Source organism: Amblyomma americanum, chromosome 3, assembly GCF_052857255.1.
Source record: "Amblyomma americanum isolate KBUSLIRL-KWMA chromosome 3, ASM5285725v1, whole genome shotgun sequence".
NCBI lineage: Eukaryota > Metazoa > Arthropoda > Arachnida > Ixodida > Ixodidae > Amblyomma > Amblyomma americanum.
This window is the reverse complement of record NC_135499.1, coordinates 1,689,321-1,713,673: the sequence shown is the minus strand read 5'-3', so window position 1 is coordinate 1,713,673 and position 24,353 is coordinate 1,689,321.

Here is a 24,353-nt window from a genome sequence, read left to right as displayed (position 1 = left end):
ATGCCGGCTATAGCGTCCGGGAGGAGCGATAGTTTGAGTCGTGTCAGAGCAGTGCAGCTGCAATTGGCTCTCCCGAGACCGTCGGAAGCGCGCTAGAATTATGCAACGCCTGCCGTATTCGTAAACATGGCGGCTTTAGCGGCCGGGAAGAGCGATAGTTTGATTCGTGTCAGAGCAGTGCAGCTGAAATTAGCTCTCCCGAGACCATCGGAAGCGCGCTAGAATTATGCAACGCCTGCCGTATTCGTACGCATGCCGGCTGTAGCGGGCGGGAAGAGCGATAGTTTGAGTCGTGTCAGAGCAGTTCAGCTGAAATTGGCTCTCCCGAGACCGTGGGAAGCGCGCTAGAATTATGCAACGCCTTCCGCATTCGTACGCATGCCGGCTATAGCGGCCGGGAAGAACGACAGTTCGAGTCGTGTCAGAGCAGTGCAGCTGAAATTGGCTCTCCCGGGACCGTCGGAAGCGCGCTAGAATTATGCAACGCCTGCTGTATTCGTACACAAGCCGGCTTTAGCGGCCGGGAAGAGCGATAGTTTGAGTCGTGTCAGAGCAGTGCAGCTGTAATTGGCTCTCCCGAGACCGTCGGAAGCGCGCTAGAATTATGCAACGCCTGCCGTATTCGTACACATGCCGGCTATAGCGGCCGGGAAGAGAGATAGTTTGAGTCGTGTCAGAGCAGTGCAGCTGAAATTGGCTCTCCCGAGACCGTCGGAAGCGCGCTAGAATTGTGCGACACCTTCCAGATTTATACACATGCCGGCTATAGCGGCCGGGAAGAGCGACCGTTTGAGTCGTGTCAGAGCAGTGTAGCTGAAATTGGCTCTCTAGAGACCGTCGGAAGCGCGCTAGGATTATGCAACGCCTTCCGTAATCGTACACATGCCGGCTATAGCGGCCGGGAAGAGCGATAGTTTGAGTCGTGTCAGAGCAGTGCAGCTGAAATTGGCTCTCCCGAGACCGTCGGAAGCGCTAGAATTATGCAACGCCTGCCGTATTCGTACACATGCCGGCTATAGCGGCCGGGAAGAGCGGTAGTTTGAGTCGTGTCAGAGCAGTGCAGCTGTAATTGGCTCTCCCGAGACCGTCGGAAGCGCGCTAGAATTATGCAACGCCTTCCGGATTCATACACATGCCGGCTATAGCAGCCGGGAAGAGCGATAGTTTGAGTCGTGTCAAAGCAGTGCAGCTGAAATTTTCTCTCCCGAGACCGTCGGAAGCACGCTAGAATTGTGCGACGCCTTCCAGATTCATACACATGCCGGCTATAGCGGCCGGGAAGAGCGACTGTTTGAGTCGTGTCAGAGAAGTGTAGCTGAAATTGGCTCTCTAGAGACCGTCGGAAGCGCGCTAGGATTATGCAACGCCTTCCGTATTCGTACACATGCCGGCTATAGCGGCCGGAAAGGGCGATAGTTTGAGTCGTGTCAGAGCAGTGCAGCTGAATTTGGCTCTCCCGAGACCGTCGGAAGCGCGCTAGAATTAAGCAACGCCTGCCGTATTCGTACACATGCCGGCTTAGTGGCCGGGATGAGCAATAGTTTGAGTCGTGTCAGAGCAGTGCAGCTGAAATTGGCTCTTCCGAGGCCGTCGGAAGCGCGCTAGAATTATGCAACGCCTGCCGTATTCGTACACATGCCGGCTATAGCGGCCGGGATGAGCGATAGTTTGAGTCGTGTCAGAGCAGTGCAGCTGAAATTTGCTCTCCCGAGACCGTCGGAAGCGCGCTAGAATCATACAACGCCTGCCGTATTCGTACACATGCCGGCTATAGCGGCCGGTATGAGCGATAGTTTGAGTCGTGTCAGAGCAGTGCAGCTGAAATTGGCTCGCCCGAGACCGTCGGCAGCGCGTTAGAATTATGCAACGCCTTCCGGATTCGTACACATGCTGGCTATAGCGGCCGGGAAGAGCGACAGTTTGAGTCGTGAGAGAGCAGTGTAGCTGAAATTGGCTCTCCCGAGACCGTCGGAAGCGCGCTAGAATTATGCAGCGCCTTCCGGATTCGTACACATGCCGGCTATAGCGGCCGGGAAGAGCGATAGTTTGAGTCGTGTCAGAGCAGTTAAGCTGAAATTGGCTCTCCCGAGACCGTCGGAAGAGCGCTAGAATTATGCAACGCCTTCAGGATTCGTACAGATGCCGGCTATAGCGGCCGGGAAGAGGAATAGTTTGATTCGTGTTAGAGCAGTGCAGCTGAAATTTGCTCTCCCGAGACCGTCGCAAGCGCGCTAGAATTATGCAACGCCTTCCGGATTCATACACATCCCAGTTATGGCGGCCGGGAAGAGCGATATTTTGAGTCGTGTCAGAGCAGTGCAGCTGAAATTGGCTCTCCCGAGACCATCGTAAGCGCGCTAGAATTATGCAACGCCTTCCAGATTCGTACACATGCCGGCTATAGCGGCCGGGAAGAGCGATAGCTGAGTCGTGTCTGAGCAGTGCAGCTGAAATTGGCTCTCCCAAGACCGTGGGAAGCGCGCTAGAATTATGCATCGCCTTCCGTATTCGTACACATTGTGGCTATAGCGACCGGGAGGAGCGATAGTTTGAGTCGTGTCAGAGCAGTGCAGCTGAAATTGGCTCTCCCGAGACCGTCGGAAGCGCGCTAGAATTATGGAACGCCTGCCCTATTCGTAAACATACCGGCTATAGCGGCCGGGAAGAGCGATAGTTTGAGTCGTGTCAGAGCAGTGCAGCTGAAATTAGCTCTCCCGAGACCGTCGGAAGCGCGCTAGAATTATGCAACGCCTGCCGTATTCGTACACATGCCGGCTGTAGCGGCCGGGAAGAGCGATAGTTTGAGTCGTGTCAGAGCAGTTCAGCTGAAATTGGCTCTCCCGAGACCGTGGGAAGCGCGCTATAATTATGCAACGCCTTCCGCATTCGTACCCATGCCGGCTATAGCGGCCGGGAAGAGCCACAGTTCGAGTCGTGTCAGAGCAGTGCAGCTGAAATTGGCTCTCCCGGGACCGTCGGAAGCGCGCTAGAATTATGCAACGCCTGCCGTATTCGTACACATGCCGGCTTAGTGGCCGGGATGAGCAATAATTTGAGTCGTGTCAGAGCAGTGCAGGTGAAATTGGCTCTCCCGAGGCCGTCGGAAGCGCGCTAGAATTATGCAACGCCTGCCGTATTCGTACACATGCCGGCTATAGCGGCCGGGATGAGCGATAGTTTGAGTCGTGTCAGAGCAGTGCAGCTGAAATTTGCTCTCCCGAGACCGTCGCAAGCGCGCTAGAATTATGCAACGCATTCCGAATTCGTACACATCCCGGTTATAGCGGCCGGGAAGAGCGATATTTTGAGTCGTGTCAGAGCAGTGCAGCTGAAATTGGCTCTCCCGAGACCGTCGGAAGCGCGCTAGAATTATGCAACGCCTTTTAGATTCGTACACTAGCCGGCAATAGCGGCCGAGAAGAGCGATAGCTGAGTCGTGTCTGAGCAGTACAGCTGAAATTGGCTCTCCCGAGACCGTCGGAAGCGCGCTAGAATTATGCATCGCCTGCCGTATTCGTACACATGCCGGCTATAGCGTCCGGGAGGAGCGATAGTTTGAGTCGTGTCAGAGCAGTGCAGCTGCAATTGGCTCTCCCGAGACCGTCGGAAGCGCGCTAGAATTATGCAACGCCTGCCGTATTCGTAAACATGCCGGCTTTAGCGGCCGGGAAGAGCGATAGTTTGATTCGTGTCAGAGCAGTGCAGCTGAAATTAGCTCTCCCGAGACCATCGGAAGCGCGCTAGAATTATGCAACGCCTGCCGTATTCGTACACATGCCGGCTGTAGCGGCCGGGAAGAGCGATAGTTTGAGTCGTGTCAGAGCAGTTCAGCTGAAATTGGCTCTCCCGAGACCGTGGGAAGCGCGCTAGAATTATGCAACGCCTTCCGCATTCGTACGCATGCCGGCTATAGCGGCCGGGAAGAACGACAGTTCGAGTCGTGTCAGAGCAGTGCAGCTGAAATTGGCTCTCCCGGGACCGTCGGAAGCGCGCTAGAATTATGCAACGCCTGCTGTATTCGTACACAAGCCGGCTATAGCGGCCGGGAAGAGCGATAGTTTGAGTCGTGTCAGAGCAGTGCAGCTGTAATTGGCTCTCCCGAGACCGTCGGAAGCGCGCTAGAATAGTGCAACGCCTTCCAGATTCATACACATGCCGGCTATAGCGGCCGGGAAGAGCGATAGTTTGAGTCGTGTCAGAGCAGTGCAGCTGTAATTGGCTCTCCCGAGACCGTCGGAAGCGCGCTAGAATTATGCAACGCCTGCCGTATTCGTACACATGCCGGCTATAGCGGCCGGGAAGATAGATAGTTTGAGTCGTGTCAGAGCAGTGCAGCTGAAATTGGCTCTCCCGAGACCGTCGGAAGCGCGCTAGAATTGTGCGACCCCTTCCAGATTTATACACATGCCGGCTATAGCGGCCGGGAAGAGCGATAGTTTGAGTCGTGTCAGAGCAGTGCAGCTGAAATTGGCTCTCCCGAGACCGTCGGAAGCACGCTAGAATTATGCAACGCCTGCCGTATTCGTACACATGCCGGCTATAGCGGCCGGGAAGAGCGGTAGTTTGAGTCGTGTCAGAGCAGTGCAGCTGAAATTGGCTCTCCCGAGACCGTCGGAAGCGCGCTAGCATCAAGCAACGCCTGCCGTAATTGTACACATACCTACTATAGCGGCCGGGATGAGAAATAGTTTGAGTCGTGTCAGAGCAGTGCAGCTGAAATTGGGTCTCCTGAGACCGTCGGAAGCGCGCTAGAATTATGCAACGCCTGCCGTATTCGTACACATGCCGGCTGTAGCGGCCGGGAAGAGCGATAGTTTGAGTCGTGTGAGAGCAGTTCAGCTGAAATTGGCTCTCCCGAGACCGTCGGAAGCGCGCTAGAATAGTGCAACGCCTTCCAGATTCATACACATGCCGGCTATAGCGGCCGGGAAGAGCGACAGTTTGAGTCGTGTCAGAGCAGTGCAGCTGAAATTTGCTCTCCCGAGACCGTCGGAAGCGCGCTAGAATTATGCAACGCCTTCCGTATTCGTACACATGCCGGCTATAGCGGCCGGGAAGAGCGATAGTTTGAGTCGTGTCAGAGCAGTGCAGCGAAAATTGGCTCTCCCAAGACCGTCGGAAGCGCGCTAGAATTATGCAACGCCTGCTGTATTCGTACACAAGCCGGCTATAGCGGCCGGGAAGAGCGATAGTTTGAGTCGTGTCAGAGCAGTGCAGCTGTAATTGGCTCTCCCGAGACCGTCGGAAGCGCGCTAGAATTATGCAACGCCTTCCGCATTCGTACGCATGCCGCCTATAGCGGCCGGGAAGAACGACAGTTCGAGTCGTGTCAGAGCATTGTAGCTGAAATTGGCTGTCTAGAGACCGTCGGAAGCGCGCTAGAATTATGCAACGCCTGCCGTATTCGTACACATGCCGGCTATAGCGGCCGGGAAGAGCGATAGTTTGAGTCGTGTCAGAGCAGTTCAGCTGAAATTGGCTCTCTCGAGACCGTCGGAAGCGCGCTAGAATTATGCAACGCCTGCCGTATTCGTACACATGCCGGCTATAGCGGCCGGGAAGATAGATAGTTTGAGTCGTGTCAGAGCAGTGCAGCTGAAATTGGCTCTCCCGAGACCGTCGGAAGCGCGCTAGAAATGTGCGACGCCTTCCAGATTTATACTTATGCCGGCTATAGCGGCCAGGAAGAGCGACCGTTTGAGTCGTGTCAGAGCAGTGTAGCTGAAATTGGCTCTCTAGAGACCGTCGGAAGCGCGCTAGGATTATGCAACGCCTTCCGTAATCGTACACATGCCGGCTATAGCGGCCGGGAAGAGCGATAGTTTGAGTCGTGTCAGAGCAGTGCAGCTGAAATTGGCTCTCCCGAGACCGTCGGAAGCGCTAGAATTATGCAACGCCTGCCGTATTCGTACACATGCCGGCTATAGCAGCCGGGAAGAGCGGTAGTTTGAGTCGTGTCAGAGCAGTGCAGCTGAAATTGGCTCTCCCGAGATCGTCGGAAGCGCGCTAGAATTATGCAACGCCTTCCGGATTCGTACACATGCCGGCTATAGCAGCCGGGAAGAGCGATAGTTTGAGTCGTGTCAAAGCAGTGCAGCTGAAATTTTCTCTCCCGAGACCGTCGGAAGCACGCTAGAATTGTGCGACGCCTTCCAGATTCATACACATGCCGGCTATAGCGGCAGGGAAGAGCGACTGTTTGAGTCGTGTCAGAGAAGTGTAGCTGAAATTGGCTCTCTAGAGACCGTCAGAAGCGCGCTAGAATTATGCAACGCCTGCCGTATTCGTACACATGCCGGCTATAGCGGCCGGAAAGGGCGATAGTTTGAGTCGTGTCAGAGCAGTGCAGCTGAATTTGGCTCTCCCGAGACCGTCGGAAGCGCGCTAGAATTAAGCAACGCCTGCCGTATTCGTACACATGCCGGCTTAGTGGCCGGGATGAGCAATAGTTTGAGTCGTGTCAGAGCAGTGCAGCTGAAATTGGCTCTCCCGAGGCCGTCGGAAGCGCGCTAGAATTATGCAACGCCTGCCGTATTCGTACACATGCCGGCTATAGCGGCCGGGATGAGCGATAGTTTGAGTCGTGTCAGAGCAGTGCAGATGAAATTTGCTCTCCCGAGACCGTCGGAAGCGCGCTAGAATCATACAACGCCTGCCGTATTCGTACACATGCCGGCTATAGCGGCCGGTATGAGCGATAGTTTGAGTCGTGTCAGAGCAGTGCAGCTGAAATTGGCTCGCCCGAGACCGTCGGCAGCGCGCTAGAATTATGCAACGCCTTCCGGATTCGTACACATGCTGGCTATAGCGGCCGGGAAAAGCGACAGTTTGAGTCGTGTCAGAGCAGTGTAGCTGAAATTGGCTCTCCTGAGACCGTCAGAAGCGCGCTAGAATTATGCAACGCCTTCTGGATTCGTACACATGCCAGCTATAGCAGCCGGGAAGAGCGACAGTTTGAGTCGTGACAGAGCAGTGTAGCTGAAATTGGCTCTCCCGAGACCGTCGGAAGCGCGCTAGAATTATGCAGCGCCTTCCGGATTCGTACACATGCCGGCTATAGCGGCCGGGAAGAGCGATAGTTTGAGTCGTGTCAGAGCAGTTAAGCAGAAATTGGCTCTCCCGAGACCGTCGGAAGAGCGCTAGAATTATGCAACGCCTTCAGGATTCGTACAGATGCCGGCTATAGCGGCCGGGAAGAGGAATAGTTTGATTCGTGTTAGAGCAGTGCAGCTGAAATTTGCTCTCCCGAGACCGTCGCAAGCGCGCTAGAATTATGCAACGCCTTCCGGATTCATACACATCCCAGTTATAGCGGCCGGGAAGAGCGATATTTTGAGTCGTGTCAGAGCAGTGCAGCTGAAATTGGCTCTCCCGAGACCGTCGTAAGCGCGCTAGAATTATGCAACACCTTCCAGATTCGTACACATGCCGGCTATAGCGGCCGGGAAGAGCGATAGCTGAGTCGTGTCTGAGCAGTGCAGCTGAAATTGGCTCTCCCAAGACCGTGGGAAGCGCGCTAGAATTATGCATCGCCTTCCGTATTCGTACACATTGTGGCTATAGCGACCGGGAAGAGCGATATTTTGAGTCGTGTCAGAGCAGTGCAGCTGAAATTGGCTCTCCCGAGACCGTCGGAAGCGCGCTAAAATTATGCAACGCCTTTTAGATTCGTACACTAGCCGGCTATAGCGGCCGAGAAGAGCGATAGCTGAGTCGTGTCTGAGCAGTACAGCTGAAATTGGCTCTCCCGAGACCGTCGGAAGCGCGCTAGAATTATGCATCGCCTGCCGTATTCGTACACTTGCCGGCTATAACGTCCGGGAGGAGCGATAGTTTGAGTCGTGTCAGAGCAGTGCAGCTGCAATTGGCTCTCCCGAGACCGTCGGAAGCGCGCTAGAATTATGCAACGCCTGCCGTATTCGTAAACATGCCGGCTTTAGCGGCCGGGAAGAGCGATAGTTTGATTCGTGTCAGAGCAGTGCAGCTGAAATTAGCTCTCCCGAGACCATCGGAAGCGCGCTAGAATTATGCAACGCCTGCCGTATTCGTACACATGCCGGCTGTAGCGGCCGGGAAGAGCGATAGTTTGAGTCGTGTCAGAGCAGTTCAGCTGAAATTGGCTCTCCCGAGACCGTGGGAAGCGCGCTAGAATTATGCAACGCCTTCCGCATTCGTACGCATGCCGGCTATAGCGGCCGGGAAGAACGACAGTTCGAGTCGTGTCAGAGCAGTGCAGCTGAAATTGGCTCTCCCGGGACCGTCGGAAGCGCGCTAGAATTATGCAACGCCTGCTGTATTCGTACACACGCCGGCTATAGCGGCCGGGAAGAGCGATAGTTTGAGTCGTGTCAGAGCAGTGCAGCTGTAATTGGCTCTCCCGAGACCGTCGGAAGCGCGCTAGAATTATGCAACGCCTGCCGTATTCGTACACATGCCGGCTATAGCGGCCGGGAAGATAGATAGTTTGAGTCGTGTCAGAGCAGTGCAGCTGAAATTGGCTCTCCCGAGACCGTCGAAAGCGCGCTAGAATTGTGCGACGCCTTCCAGATTTATACACATGCCGGCTATAGCGGCCGGGAAGAGCGACCGTTTGAGTCGTGTCAGAGCAGTGTAGCTGAAATTGGCTCTCTAGAGACCGTCGGAAGCGCGCTAGGATTATGCAACGCCTTCCGTAATCGTACACATGCCGGCTATAGCGGCCGGGAAGAGCGATAGTTTGAGTCGTGTCAGAGCAGTGCAGCTGAAATTGGCTCTCCCGAGACCGTCGGAAGCGCTAGAAATATGCAACGCCTGCCGTATTCGTACACATGCCGGCTTAGTGGCCGGGATGAGCAATAATTTGAGTCGTGTCAGAGCAGTGCAGGTGAAATTGGCTCTCCCGAGGCCGTCGGAAGCGCGCTAGAATTATGCAACGCCTGCCGTATTCGTACACATGCCGGCTATAGCGGCCGGGATGAGCGATAGTTTGAGTCGTGTCAGAGCAGTGCAGCTGAAATTTGCTCTCCCGAGACCGTCGCAAGCGCGCTAGAATTATGCAACGCATTCCGAATTCGTACACATGCCGGCTATAGCGTCCGGGAGGAGCGATAGTTTGAGTCGTGTCAGAGCAGTGCAGCTGCAATTGGCTCTCCCGAGACCGTCGGAAGCGCGCTAGAATTATGCAACGCCTGCCGTATTCGTAAACATGCCGGCTTTAGCGGCCGGGAAGAGCGATAGTTTGATTCGTGTCAGAGCAGTGCAGCTGAAATTAGCTCTCCCGAGACCATCGGAAGCGCGCTAGAATTATGCAACGCCTGCCGTATTCGTACACATGCCGGCTGTAGCGGCCGGGAAGAGCGATAGTTTGAGTCGTGTCAGAGCAGTTCAGCTGAAATTGGCTCTCCCGAGACCGTGGGAAGCGCGCTAGAATTATGCAACGCCTTCCGCATTCGTACGCATGCCGGCTATAGCGCCCGGGAAGAACGACAGTTCGAGTCGTGTCAGAGCAGTGCAGCTGAAATTGGCTCTCCCGGGACCGTCGGAAGCGCGCTAGAATTATGCAACGCCTGCTGTATTCGTACACAAGCCGGCTATAGCGGCCGGGAAGAGCGATAGTTTGAGTCGTGTCAGAGCAGTGCAGCTGTAATTGGCTCTCCCGAGACCGTCGGAAGCGCGCTAGAATTATGCAACGCCTGCCGTATTCGTACACATGCCGGCTATAGCGGCCGGGAAGATAGATAGTTTGAGTCGTGTCAGAGCAGTGCAGCTGAAATTGGCTCTCCCGAGACCGTCGGAAGCGCGCTAGAATTGTGCGACGCCTTCCAGATTTATACACATGCCGGCTATAGCGGCCGGGAAGAGCGACAGTTTGAGTCGTGTCAGAGCAGTGTAGCTGAAATTGGCTCTCTAGAGACCGTCGGAAGCGCGCTAGGATTATGCAACGCCTTCCGTAATCGTACACATGCCGGCTATAGCGGCCGGGAAGAGCGATAGTTTGAGTCGTGTCAGAGCAGTGCAGCTGAAATTGGCTCTCCCGAGACCGTCGGAAGCACGCTAGAATTATGCAACGCCTGCCGTATTCGTACACATGCCGGCTATAGCGGCCGGGAAGAGCGGTAGTTTGAGTCGTGTCAGAGCAGTGCAGCTGAAATTGGCTCTCCCGAGACCGTCGGAAGCGCGCTAGCATCAAGCAACGCCTGCCGTAATTGTACACATACCTACTATAGCGGCCGGGATGAGAAATAGTTTGAGTCGTGTCCGAGCAGTGCAGCTGAAATTGGCTCTCCTGAGACCGTCGGAAGCGCGCTAGAATTATGCAACGCCTGCCGTATTCGTACACATGCCGGCTGTAGCGGCCGGGAAGAGCGATAGTTTGAGTCGTGTGAGAGCAGTTCAGCTGAAATTGGCTCTCCCGAGACCGTCGGAAGCGCGCTTGAATAGTGCAACGCCTTCCAGATTCATACACATGCCGGCTATAGCGGCCGGGAAGAGCGACAGTTTGAGTCGTGTCAGAGCAGTGCAGCTGAAATTTGCTCTCCCGAGACCGTCGGAAGCGCGCTAGAATTATGCAACGCCTTCCGGATTCGTACACATGCCGGTTATAGCAGCCGGGAAGAGCGATAGTTTGAGTTGTGTCAGAGCAGTGCAGCTGAAATTGGCTCTCACGAGACCGTCGGAAGCGCGCTAGAATTGTGAGACGCCTTCCAGATTCATACACATGCCGGCTATAGCGGCCGGGAAGAGCGATAGTTTGAGTCGTGTCAGAGCAGTTCAGCTGAAATTGGCTCTCCCGAGACCGTGGGAAGCGCGCTAGAATTATGCAACGCCTTCCGCATTCGTACGCATGCCGCCTATAGCGGCCGGGAAGAACGACAGTTCGAGTCGTGTCAGAGCAGTGCAGCTGAAATTGGCTCTCCCGGGACCGTCGGAAGCGCGCTAGAATTATGCAACGCCTGCTGTATTCGTACACAAGCCGGCTATAGCGGCCGGGAAGAGCGATAGTTTGAGTCGTGTCAGAGCAGTGCAGCTGTAATTGGCTCTCCCGAGACCGTCGGAAGCGCGCTAGAATTATGCAACGCCTGCCGTATTCGTACACATGCCGGCTATAGCGGCCGAGAAGATAGATAGTTTGAGTCGTGTCAGAGCAGTGCAGCTGAAATTGGCTCTCCCGAGACCGTCGGAAGCGCGCTAGAATTGTGCGACCCCTTCCAGATTTATACACATGCAGGCTATAGCGGCCGGGAAGAGCGACAGTTTGAGTCGTGTCAGAGCAGTGTAGCTGAAATTGGCTCTCTAGAGACCGTCGGAAGCGCGCTAGGATTATGCAACGCCTTCCGTAATCGTACACATGCCGGCTATAGCGGCAGGGAAGAGCGATAGTTTGAGTCGTGTCAGAGCAGTGCAGCTGAAATTGGCTCTCCCGAGACCGTCGGAAGCACGCTAGAATTATGCAACGCCTGCCGTATTCGTACACATGCCGGCTATAGCGGCCGGGAAGAGCGGTAGTTTGAGTCGTGTCAGAGCAGTGCAGCTGAAATTGGCTCTCCCGAGACCGTCGGAAGCGCGCTAGCATCAAGCAACGCCTGCCGGAATTGTACACATACCTACTATAGCGGCCGGGATGAGAAATAGTTTGAGTCGTGTCAGAGCAGTGCAGCTGAAATTGGCTCTCCTGAGACCGTCGGAAGCGCGCTAGAATTATGCAACGCCTGCCGTATTCGTACACATGCCGGCTGTAGCGGCCGGGAAGAGCGATAGTTTGAGTCGTGTGAGAGCAGTTCAGCTGAAATTGGCTCTCCCGAGACCGTCGGAAGCGCGCTAGAATAGTGCAACGCCTTCCAGATTCATACACATGCCGGCTATAGCGGCCGGGAAGAGCGACAGTTTGAGTCGTGTCAGAGCAGTGCAGCTGAAATTTGCTCTCCCGAGACCGTCGGAAGCGCGCTAGAATTATGCAACGCCTTCCGGATTCGTACACATGCCGGTTATAGCAGCCGGGAAGAGCGACAGTTTGAGTCGTGTCAGAGCAGTGTAGCTGAAATTGGCTCTCTAGAGACCGTCGGAAGCGCGCTGGAATTGTGCAACGCCTGCCGTATTCGTACACATGCCGGCTATAGCGGCCGGGAAGAGCGATAGTTTGAGTCGTGTCAGAGCAGTGCAGCGAAAATTGGCTCTCCCAAGACCGTCGGAAGCGCGCTAGAATTATGCAACGCCTTCCGGATTCGTACACATGCCGGTTATAGCAGCCGGGAAGAGCGATAGTTTGAGTTGTGTCAGAGCAGTGCAGCTGAAATTGGCTCTCACGAGACCGTCGGAAGCGCGCTAGAATTGTGCGACGCCTTCGAGATTCATACACATGCCGGCTATAGCAGCCGGGAAGAGCGACAGTTGGAGTCGTGTCAGAGCATTGTAGCTGAAATTGGCTGTCCCGAGACCGTCGGAAGCGCGCTAGAATTATTGAACGCCTGCCGTATTCGTACACATGCCGGCTATAGCGGCCGGGAAGAGCGATAGTTTGAGTCGTGTCAGAGCAGTTCAGCTGAAATTGGCTCTCTCGAGACCGTCGGAAGCGCGCTAGAATTATGCAACGCCTGCCGTATTCGTACACATGCCGGCTATAGCGGCCGGGAAGATAGATAGTTTGAGTCGTGTCAGAGCAGTGCAGCTGAAATTGGCTCTCCCGAGACCGTCGGAAGCGCGCTAGAATTGTGCGACGCCTTCCAGATTTATACACATGCCGGCTATAGCGGCCAGGAAGAGCGACCGTTTGAGTCGTGTCAAAGCAGTGTAGCTGCAATTGGCTCTCTAGAGACCGTCGGAAGCGCGCTAGGATTATGCAACGCCTTCCGTAATCGTACACATGCCGGCTATAGCGGCCGGGAAGAGCGATAGTTTGAGTCGTGTCAGAGCAGTGCAGCTGAAATTGGCTCTCCCGAGACCGTCGGAAGCGCTAGAATTATGCAACGCCTGCCGTATTCGTACACATGCCGGCTATAGCGGCCGGGAAGAGCGGTAGTTTGAGTCGTGTCAGAGCAGTGCAGCTGAAATTGGCTCTCCCGAGATCGTCGGAAGCGCGCTAGAATTATGCAACGCCTTCCGGATTCGTACACATGCCGGCTATAGCAGCCGGGAAGAGCGATAGTTTGAGTCGTGTCAAAGCAGTGCAGCTGAAATTTTCTCTCCCGAGACCGTCGGAAGCACGCTAGTATTGTGCGACGCCTTCCAGATTCATACACATGCCGGCTATAGCGGCAGGGAAGAGCGACTGTTTGAGTCGTGTCAGAGAAGTGTAGCTGAAATTGGCTCTCTAGAGACCGTCAGAAGCGCGCTAGAATTATGCAACGCCTGCCGTATTCGTACACATGCCGGCTATAGCGGCCGGAAAGGGCGATAGTTTGAGTCGTGTCAGAGCAGTGCAGCTGAATTTGGCTCTCCCGAGACCGTCGGAAGCGCGCTAGAATTAAGCAACGCCTGCCGTATTCGTACACATGCCGGCTTAGTGGCCGGGATGAGCAATAGTTTGAGTCGTGTCAGAGCAGTGCAGCTGAAATTGGCTCTCCCGAGGCCGTCGGAAGCGCGCTAGAATTATGCAACGCCTTCCAGATTCGTACACATGCCGGCTATAGCGGCCGGGAAGAGCGATAGCTGAGTCGTGTCTGAGCAGTGCAGCTGAAATTGGCTCTCCCAAGACCGTGGGAAGCGCGCTAGAATTATGCATCGCCTTCCGTATTCGTACACATTGTGGCTATAGCGACCGGGAAGAGCGATATTTTGAGTCGTGTCAGAGCAGTGCAGCTGAAATTGGCTCTCCCGAGACCGTCGGAAGCGCGCTAAAATTATGCAACGCCTTTTAGATTCGTACACTAGCCGGCTATAGCGGCCGAGAAGAGCGATAGCTGAGTCGTGTCTGAGCAGTACAGCTGAAATTGGCTCTCCCGAGACCGTCGGAAGCGCGCTAGAATTATGCATCGCCTGCCGTATTCGTACACTTGCCGGCTATAGCGTCCGGGAGGAGCGATAGTTTGAGTCGTGTCAGAGCAGTGCAGCTGCAATTGGCTCTCCCGAGACCGTCGGAAGCGCGCTAGAATTATGCAACGCCTGCCGTATTCGTAAACATGCCGGCTTTAGCGGCCGGGAAGAGCGATAGTTTGATTCGTGTCAGAGCAGTGCAGCTGAAATTAGCTCTCCCGAGACCATCGGAAGCGCGCTAGAATTATGCAACGCCTGCCGTATTCGTACACATGCCGGCTGTAGCGGCCGGGAAGAGCGATAGTTTGAGTCGTGTCAGAGCAGTTCAGCTGAAATTGGCTCTCCCGAGACCGTCGGAAGCGCGCTAGCATCAAGCAACGCCTGCCGGAATTGTACACATACCTACTATAGCGGCCGGGATGAGAAATAGTTTGAGTCGTGTCAGAGCAGTGCAGCTGAAATTGGCTCTCCTGAGACCGTCGGAAGCGCGCTAGAATTATGCAACGCCTGCCGTATTCGTACACATGCCGGCTGTAGCGGCCGGGAAGAGCGATAGTTTGAGTCGTGTGAGAGCAGTTCAGCTGAAATTGGCTCTCCCGAGACCGTCGGAAGCGCGCTAGAATAGTGCAACGCCTTCCAGATTCATACACATGCCGGCTATAGCGGACGGGAAGAGCGACAGTTTGAGTCGTGTCAGAGCAGTGCAGCTGAAATTTGCTCTCCCGAGACCGTCGGAAGCGCGCTAGAATTATGCAACGCCTTCCGGATTCGTACACATGCCGGTTATAGCAGCCGGGAAGAGCGACAGTTTGAGTCGTGTCAGAGCAGTGTAGCTGAAATTGGCTCTCTAGAGACCGTCGGAAGCGCGCTGGAATTGTGCAACGCCTGCCGTATTCGTACACATGCCGGCTATAGCGGCCGGGAAGAGCGATAGTTTGAGTCGTGTCAGAGCAGTGCAGCGAAAATTGGCTCTCCCAAGACCGTCGGAAGCGCGCTAGAATTATGCAACGCCTTCCGGATTCGTACACATGCCGGTTATAGCAGCCGGGAAGAGCGATAGTTTGAGTTGTGTCAGAGCAGTGCAGCTGAAATTGGCTCTCACGAGACCGTCGGAAGCGCGCTAGAATTGTGCGACGCCTTCGAGATTCATACACATGCCGGCTATAGCAGCCGGGAAGAGCGACAGTTGGAGTCGTGTCAGAGCATTGTAGCTGAAATTGGCTGTCCCGAGACCGTCGGAAGCGCGCTAGAATTATTGAACGCCTGCCGTATTCGTACACATGCCGGCTATAGCGGCCGGGAAGAGCGATAGTTTGAGTCGTGTCAGAGCAGTTCAGCTGAAATTGGCTCTCTCGAGACCGTCGGAAGCGCGCTAGAATTATGCAACGCCTGCCGTATTCGTACACATGCCGGCTATAGCGGCCGGGAAGATAGATAGTTTGAGTCGTGTCAGAGCAGTGCAGCTGAAATTGGCTCTCCCGAGACCGTCGGAAGCGCGCTAGAATTGTGCGACGCCTTCCAGATTTATACACATGCCGGCTATAGCGGCCAGGAAGAGCGACCGTTTGAGTCGTGTCAGAGCAGTGTAGCTGCAATTGGCTCTCTAGAGACCGTCGGAAGCGCGTTAGGATTATGCAACGCCTTCCGTAATCGTACACATGCCGGCTATAGCGGCCGGGAAGAGCGATAGTTTGAGTCGTGTCAGAGCAGTGCAGCTGAAATTGGCTCTCCCGAGACCGTCGGAAGCGCTAGAATTATGCAACGCCTGCCGTATTCGTACACATGCCGGCTATAGCGGCCGGGAAGAGCGGTAGTTTGAGTCGTGTCAGAGCAGTGCAGCTGAAATTGGCTCTCCCGAGATCGTCGGAAGCGCGCTAGAATTATGCAACGCCTTCCGGATTCGTACACATGCCGGCTATAGCAGCCGGGAAGAGCGATAGTTTGAGTCGTGTCAAAGCAGTGCAGCTGAAATTTTCTCTCCCGAGACCGTCGGAAGCACGCTAGTATTGTGCGACGCCTTCCAGATTCATACACATGCCGGCTATAGCGGCAGGGAAGAGCGACTGTTTGAGTCGTGTCAGAGAAGTGTAGCTGAAATTGGCTCTCTAGAGACCGTCAGAAGCGCGCTAGAATTATGCAACGCCTGCCGTATTCGTACACATGCCGGCTATAGCGGCCGGAAAGGGCGATAGTTTGAGTCGTGTCAGAGCAGTGCAGCTGAATTTGGCTCTCCCGAGACCGTCGGAAGCGCGCTAGAATTAAGCAACGCCTGCCGTATTCGTACACATGCCGGCTTAGTGGCCGGGATGAGCAATAGTTTGAGTCGTGTCAGAGCAGTGCAGCTGAAATTGGCTCTCCCGAGGCCGTCGGAAGCGCGCTAGAATTATGCAACGCCTTCCAGATTCGTACACATGCCGGCTATAGCGGCCGGGAAGAGCGATAGCTGAGTCGTGTCTGAGCAGTGCAGCTGAAATTGGCTCTCCCAAGACCGTGGGAAGCGCGCTAGAATTATGCATCGCCTGCCGTATTCGTACACTTGCCGGCTATAGCGTCCGGGAGGAGCGATAGTTTGAGTCGTGTCAGAGCAGTGCAGCTGCAATTGGCTCTCCCGAGACCGTCGGAAGCGCGCTAGAATTATGCAACGCCTGCCGTATTCGTAAACATGCCGGCTTTAGCGGCCGGGAAGAGCGATAGTTTGATTCGTGTCAGAGCAGTGCAGCTGAAATTAGCTCTCCCGAGACCATCGGAAGCGCGCTAGAATTATGCAACGCCTGCCGTATTCGTACACATGCCGGCTGTAGCGGCCGGGAAGAGCGATAGTTTGAGTCGTGTCAGAGCAGTTCAGCTGAAATTGGCTCTCCCGAGACCGTGGGAAGCTCGCTAGAATTATGCAACGCCTTCCGCATTCGTACGCATGCCGGCTATAGCGGCCGGGAAGAACGACAGTTCGAGTCGTGTCAGAGCAGTGCAGCTGAAATTGGCTCTCCCGGGACCGTCGGAAGCGCGCTAGAATTATGCAACGCCTGCTGTATTCGTACACAAGCCGGCTATAGCGGCCGGGAAGAGCGATAGTTTGAGTCGTGTCAGAGCAGTGCAGCTGTAATTGGCTCTCCCGAGACCGTCGGAAGCGCGCTAGAATTATGCAACGCCTGCCGTATTCGTACACATGCCGGCTATAGCGGCCGGGAAGATAGATAGTTTGAGTCGTGTCAGAGCAGTGCAGCTGAAATTGGCTCTCCCGAGACCGTCGAAAGCGCGCTAGAATTGTGCGACGCCTTCCAGATTTATACACATGCCGGCTATAGCGGCCGGGAAGAGCGACCGTTTGAGTCGTGTCAGAGCAGTGTAGCTGAAATTGGCTCTCTAGAGACCGTCGGAAGCGCGCTAGGATTATGCAACGCCTTCCGTAATCGTACACATGCCGGCTATAGCGGCCGGGAAGAGCGATAGTTTGAGTCGTGTCAGAGCAGTGCAGCTGAAATTGGCTCTCCCGAGACCGTCGGAAGCGCTAGAATTATGCAACGCCTGCCGTATTCGTACACATGCCGGCTATAGCGGCCGGGAAGAGCGGTAGTTTGAGTCGTGTCAGAGCAGTGCAGCTGAAATTGGCTCTCCCGAGATCGTCGGAAGCGCGCTAGAATTATGCAACGCCTTCCGGATTCGTACACATGCCGGCTATAGCAGCCGGGAAGAGCGATAGTTTGAGTCGTGTCAAAGCAGTGCAGCTGAAATTTTCTCTCCCGAGACCGTCGGAAGCACGCTAGTATTGTGCGACGCCTTCCAGATTCATACACATGCCGGCTATAGCGGCAGGGAAGAGCGACTGTTTGAGTCGTGTCAGAGAAGTGTAGCTGAAATTGGCTCTCTAGAGACCGTCAGAAGCGCGCTAGAATTATGCAACGCCTGCCGTATTCGTACACATGCCGGCTATAGCGGCCGGAAAGGGCGATAGTTTGAGTCGTGTCAGAGCAGTGCAGCTGAATTTGGCTCTCCCGAGACCGTCGGAAGCGCGCTAGAATTATGCAACGCCTGCCGTATTCGTACACATGCCGGCTTAGTGGCCGGGATGAGCAATAGTTTGAGTCGTGTCAGAGCAGTGCAGCTGAAATTGGCTCTCCCGAGGCCGTCGGAAGCGCGCTAGAATTATGCAACGCCTTCCAGATTCGTACACATGCCGGCTATAGCGGCCGGGAAGAGCGATAGCTGAGTCGTGTCTGAGCAGTGCAGCTGAAATTGGCTCTCCCAAGACCGTGGGAAGCGCGCTAGAATTATGCATCGCCTTCCGTATTCGTACACATTGTGGCTATAGCGACCGGGAAGAGCGATATTTTGAGTCGTGTCAGAGCAGTGCAGCTGAAATTGGCTCTCCCGAGACCGTCGGAAGCGCGCTAAAATTATGCAACGCCTTTTAGATTCGTACACTAGCCGGCTATAGCGGCCGAGAAGAGCGATAGCTGAGTCGTGTCTGAGCAGTACAGCTGAAATTGGCTCTCCCGAGACCGTCGGAAGCGCGCTAGAATTATGCATCGCCTGCCGTATTCGTACACTTGCCGGCTATAGCGTCCGGGAGGAGCGATAGTTTGAGTCGTGTCAGAGCAGTGCAGCTGCAATTGGCTCTCCCGAGACCGTCGGAAGCGCGCTAGAATTATGCAACGCCTGCCGTATTCGTAAACATGCCGGCTTTAGCGGCCGGGAAGAGCGATAGTTTGATTCGTGTCAGAGCAGTGCAGCTGAAATTAGCTCTCCCGAGACCATCGGAAGCGCGCTAGAATTATGCAACGCCTGCCGTATTCGTACACATGCCGGCTGTAGCGGCCGGGAAGAGCGATAGTTTGAGTCGTGTCAGAGCAGTTCAGCTGAAATTGGCTCTCCCGAGACCGTGGGAAGCGCGCTAGAATTATGCAACGCCTTCCGCATTCGTACGCATGCCGGCTATAGCGGCCGGGAAGAACGACAGTTCGAGTCGTGTCAGAGCAGTGCAGCTGAAATTGGCTCTCCCGGGACCGTCGGAAGCGCGCTAGAATTATGCAACGCCTGCTGTATTCGTACACAAGCCGGCTATAGCGGCCGGGAAGAGCGATAGTTTGAGTCGTGTCAGAGCAGTGCAGCTGTAATTGGCTCTCCCGAGACCGTCGGAAGCGCGCTAGAATTATGCAACGCCTGCCGTATTCGTACACATGCCGGCTATAGCGGCCGGGAAGATAGATAGTTTGAGTCGTGTCAGAGCAGTGCAGCTGAAATTGGCTCTCCCGAGACCGTCGAAAGCGCGCTAGAATTGTGCGACGCCTTCCAGATTTATACACATGCCGGCTATAGCGGCCGGGAAGAGCGACCGTTTGAGTCGTGTCAGAGCAGTGTAGCTGAAATTGGCTCTCTAGAGACCGTCGGAAGCGCGCTAGGATTATGCAACGCCTTCCGTAATCGTACACATGCCGGCTATAGCGGCCGGGAAGAGCGATAGTTTGAGTCGTGTCAGAGCAGTGCAGCTGAAATTGGCTCTCCCGAGACCGTCGGAAGCGCTAGAAATATGCAACGCCTGCCGTATTCGTACACATGCCGGCTTAGTGGCCGGGATGAGCAATAATTTGAGTCGTGTCAGAGCAGTGCAGGTGAAATTGGCTCTCCCGAGGCCGTCGGAAGCGCGCTAGAATTATGCAACGCCTGCCGTATTCGTACACATGCCGGCTATAGCGGCCGGGATGAGCGATAGTTTGAGTCGTGTCAGAGCAGTGCAGCTGAAATTTGCTCTCCCGAGACCGTCGCAAGCGCGCTAGAATTATGCAACGCATTCCGAATTCGTACACATGCCGGCTATAGCGTCCGGGAGGAGCGATAGTTTGAGTCGTGTCAGAGCAGTGCAGCTGCAATTGGCTCTCCCGAGACCGTCGGAAGCGCGCTAGAATTATGCAACGCCTTCCGCATTCGTACGCATGCCGGCTATAGCGGCCGGGAAGAACGACAGTTCGAGTCGTGTCAGAGCAGTGCAGCTGAAATTGGCTCTCCCGGGACCGTCGGAAGCGCGCTAGAATTATGCAACGCCTGCTGTATTCGTACACAAGCCGGCTATAGCGGCCGGGAAGAGCGATAGTTTGAGTCGTGTCAGAGCAGTGCAGCTGTAATTGGCTCTCCCGAGACCGTCGGAAGCGCGCTAGAATTATGCAACGCCTGCCGTATTCGTACACATGCCGGCTATAGCGGCCGGGAAGATAGATAGTTTGAGTCGTGTCAGAGCAGTGCAGCTGAAATTGGCTCTCCCGAGACCGTCGAAAGCGCGCTAGAATTGTGCGACGCCTTCCAGATTTATACACATGCCGGCTATAGCGGCCGGGAAGAGCGACCGTTTGAGTCGTGTCAGAGCAGTGTAGCTGAAATTGGCTCTCTAGAGACCGTCGGAAGCGCGCTAGGATTATGCAACGCCTTCCGTAATCGTACACATGCCGGCTATAGCGGCCGGGAAGAGCGATAGTTTGAGTCGTGTCAGAGCAGTGCAGCTGAAATTTGCTCTCCCGAGACCGTCGGAAGCGCTAGAAATATGCAACGCCTGCCGTATTCGTACACATGCCGGCTTAGTGGCCGGGATGAGCAATAATTTGAGTCGTGTCAGAGCAGTGCAGGTGAAATTGGCTCTCCCGAGGCCGTCGGAAGCGCGCTAGAATTATGCAACGCCTGCCGTATTCGTACACATGCCGGCTATAGCGGCCGGGATGAGCGATAGTTTGAGTCGTGTCAGAGCAGTGCAGCTGAAATTTGCTCTCCCGAGACCGTCGCAAGCGCGCTAGAATTATGCAACGCATTCCGAATTCGTACACATGCCGGCTATAGCGTCCGGGAGGAGCGATAGTTTGAGTCGTGTCAGAGCAGTGCAGCTGCAATTGGCTCTCCCGAGACCGTCGGAAGCGCGCTAGAATTATGCAACGCCTGCCGTATTCGTAAACATGCCGGCTTTAGCGGCCGGGAAGAGTGATAGTTTGATTCGTGTCAGAGCAGTGCAGCTGAAATTAGCTCTCCCGAGACCATCGGAAGCGCGCTAGAATTATGCAACGCCTGCCGTATTCGTACACATGCCGGCTGTAGCGGCCGGGAAGAGCGATAGTTTGAGTCGTGTCAGAGCAGTTCAGCTGAAATTGGCTCTCCCGAGACCGTGGGAAGCGCGCTAGAATTATGCAACGCCTTCCGCATTCGTACGCATGCCGGCTATAGCGGCCGGGAAGTACGACAGTTCGAGTCGTGTCAGAGCAGTGCAGCTGAAATTGGCTCTCCCGGGACCGTCGGAAGCGCGCTAGAATTATGCAACGCCTGCTGTATTCGTACACAAGCCGGCTATAGCGGCCGGGAAGAGCGGTAGTTTGAGTCGTGTCAGAGCAGTGCAGCTGAAATTGGCTCTCACGAGACCGTCGGAAGCGCGCTAGAATTGTGCGACGCCTTCGAGATTCATACACATGCCGGTTATAGCAGCCGGGAAGAGCGACAGTTTGAGTCGTGTCAGAGCAGTGTAGCTGAAATTGGCTCTCTAGAGACCGTCGGAAGCGCGCTGGAATTGTGCAACGCCTGCCGTATTCGTACACATGCCGGCTATAGCGGCCGGGAAGAGCGATAGTTTGAGTCGTGTCAGAGCAGTGCAGCGAAAATTGGCTCTCCCAAGACCGTCGGAAGCGCGCTAGAATTATGCAACGCCTTCCGGATTCGTACACATGCCGGTTATAGCAGCCGGGAAGAGCGATAGTTTGAGTTGTGTCAGAGCAGTGCAGCTGAAATTGGCTCTCACGAGACCGTCGGAAGCGCGCTAGAATTGTGCGACGCCTTCGAGATTCATACACATGCCGGCTATAGCAGCCGGGAAGAGCGACAGTTGGAGTCGTGTCAGAGCATTGTAGCTGAAATTGGCTGTCTCGAGACCGTCGGAAGCGCGCTAGAATTATTGAACGCCTGCCGTATTCGTACACATGCCGGCTATAGCGGCCGGGAAGAGCGATAGTTTGAGTCGTGTCAGAGCAGTTCAGCTGAAATTGGCTCTCTCGAGACCGTCGGAAGCGCGCTAGAATTATGCAACGCCTGCCGTATTCGTACACATGCCGGCTATAGCGGCCGGGAAGATAGATAGTTTGAGTCGTGTCAGAGCAGTGCAGCTGAAATTGGCTCTCCCGAGACCGTCGGAAGCGCGCTAGAATTGTGCGACGCCTTCCAGATTTATACACATGCCGGCTATAGCGGCCAGGAAGAGCGATAGTTTGAGTCGTGTCAGAGCAGTGCAGCTGAAATTGGCTCTCCCGAGACCGTCGGAAGCGCTAGAATTATGCAACGCCTGCCGTATTCGTACACATGCCGGCTATAGCGGCCGGGAAGAGCGGTAGTTTGAGTCGTGTCAGAGCAGTGCAGCTGAAATTGGCTCTCCCGAGATCGTCGGAAGCGCGCTAGAATTATGCAACGCCTTCCGGATTCGTACACATGCCGGCTATAGCAGCCGGGAAGAGCGATAGTTTGAGTCGTGTCAAAGCAGTGCAGCTGAAATTTTCTCTCCCGAGACCGTCGGAAGCACGCTAGTATTGTGCGACGCCTTCCAGATTCATACACATGCCGGCTATAGCGGCAGGGAAGAGCGACTGTTTGAGTCGTGTCAGAGAAGTGTAGCTGAAATTGGCTCTCTAGAGACCGTCAGAAGCGCGCTAGAATTATGCAACGCCTGCCGTATTCGTACACATGCCGGCTATAGCGGCCGGAAAGGGCGATAGTTTGAGTCGTGTCAGAGCAGTGCAGCTGAATTTGGCTCTCCCGAGACCGTCGGAAGCGCGCTAGAATTAAGCAACGCCTGCCGTATTCGTACAAATGCCGGCTTAGTGGCCGGGATGAGCAATAGTTTGAGTCGTGTCAGAGCAGTGCAGCTGAAATTGGCTCTCCCGAGGCCGTCGGAAGCGCGCTAGAATTATGCAACGCCTGCCGTATTCGTACACATGCCGGCTATTGCGGCCGGGATGAGCGATAGTTTGAGTCGTGTCAGAGCAGTGCAGATGAAATTTGCTCTCCCGAGACCGTCGGAAGCGCGCTAGAATCATACAACGCCTGCCGTATTCGTACACATGCCGGCTATAGCGGCCGGTATGAGCGATAGTTTGAGTCGTGTCAGAGCAGTGCAGCTGAAATTGGCTCGCCCGAGACCGTCGGCAGCGCGCTAGAATTATGCAACGCCTTCCGGATTCGTACACATGCTGGCTATAGCGGCCGGGAAAAGCGACAGTTTGAGTCGTGTCAGAGCAGTGTAGCTGAAATTGGCTCTCCTGAGACCGTCAGAAGCGCGCTAGAATTATGCAACGCCTTCTGGATTCGTACACATGCCAGCTATAGCAGCCGGGAAGAGCGACAGTTTGAGTCGTGACAGAGCAGTGTAGCTGAAATTGGCTCTCCCGAGACCGTCGGAAGCGCGCTAGAATTATGCAGCGCCTTCCGGATTCGTACACATGCCGGCTATAGCGGCCGGGAAGAGCGATAGTTTGAGTCGTGTCAGAGCAGTTAAGCAGAAATTGGCTCTCCCGAGACCGTCGGAAGAGCGCTAGAATTATGCAACGCCTTCAGGATTCGTACAGATGCCGGCTATAGCGGCCGGGAAGAGGAATAGTTTGATTCGTGTTAGAGCAGTGCAGCTGAAATTTGCTCTCCCGAGACCGTCGCAAGCGCGCTAGAATTATGCAACGCCTTCCGGATTCATACACATCCCAGTTATAGCGGCCGGGAAGAGCGATATTTTGAGTCGTGTCAGAGCAGTGCAGCTGAAATTGGCTCTCCCGAGACCGTCGTAAGCGCGCTAGAATTATGCAACGCCTTCCAGATTCGTACACATGCCGGCTATAGCGGCCGGGAAGAGCGATAGCTGAGTCGTGTCTGAGCAGTGCAGCTGAAATTGGCTCTCCCAAGATCGTGGGAAGCGCGCTAGAATTATGCATCGCCTTCCGTATTCGTACACATTGTGGCTATAGCGACCGGGAGGAGCGATAGTTTGAGTCGTGTCAGAGCAGTGCAGCTGAAATTGGCTCTCCCGAGACCGTCGGAAGCGCGCTAGAATTATGGAACGCCTGCCGTATTCGTAAACATGCCGGCTATAGCGGCCGAGAAGAGCGATAGTTTGAGTCGTGTCAGAGCAGTGCAGCTGAAATTAGCTCTCCCGAGACCGTCGGAAGCGCGCTAGAATTATGCAACGCCTTTTAGATTCGTACACTAGCCGGCAATAGCGGCCGAGAAGAGCGATAGCTGAGTCGTGTCTGAGCAGTACAGCTGAAATTGGCTCTCCCGAGACCGTCGGAAGCGCGCTAGAATTATGCAACGCCTGCCGTATTCGTAAACATGCCGGCTTTAGCGGCCGGGAAGAGCGATAGTTTGATTCGTGTCAGAGCAGTGCAGCTGAAATTAGCTCTCCC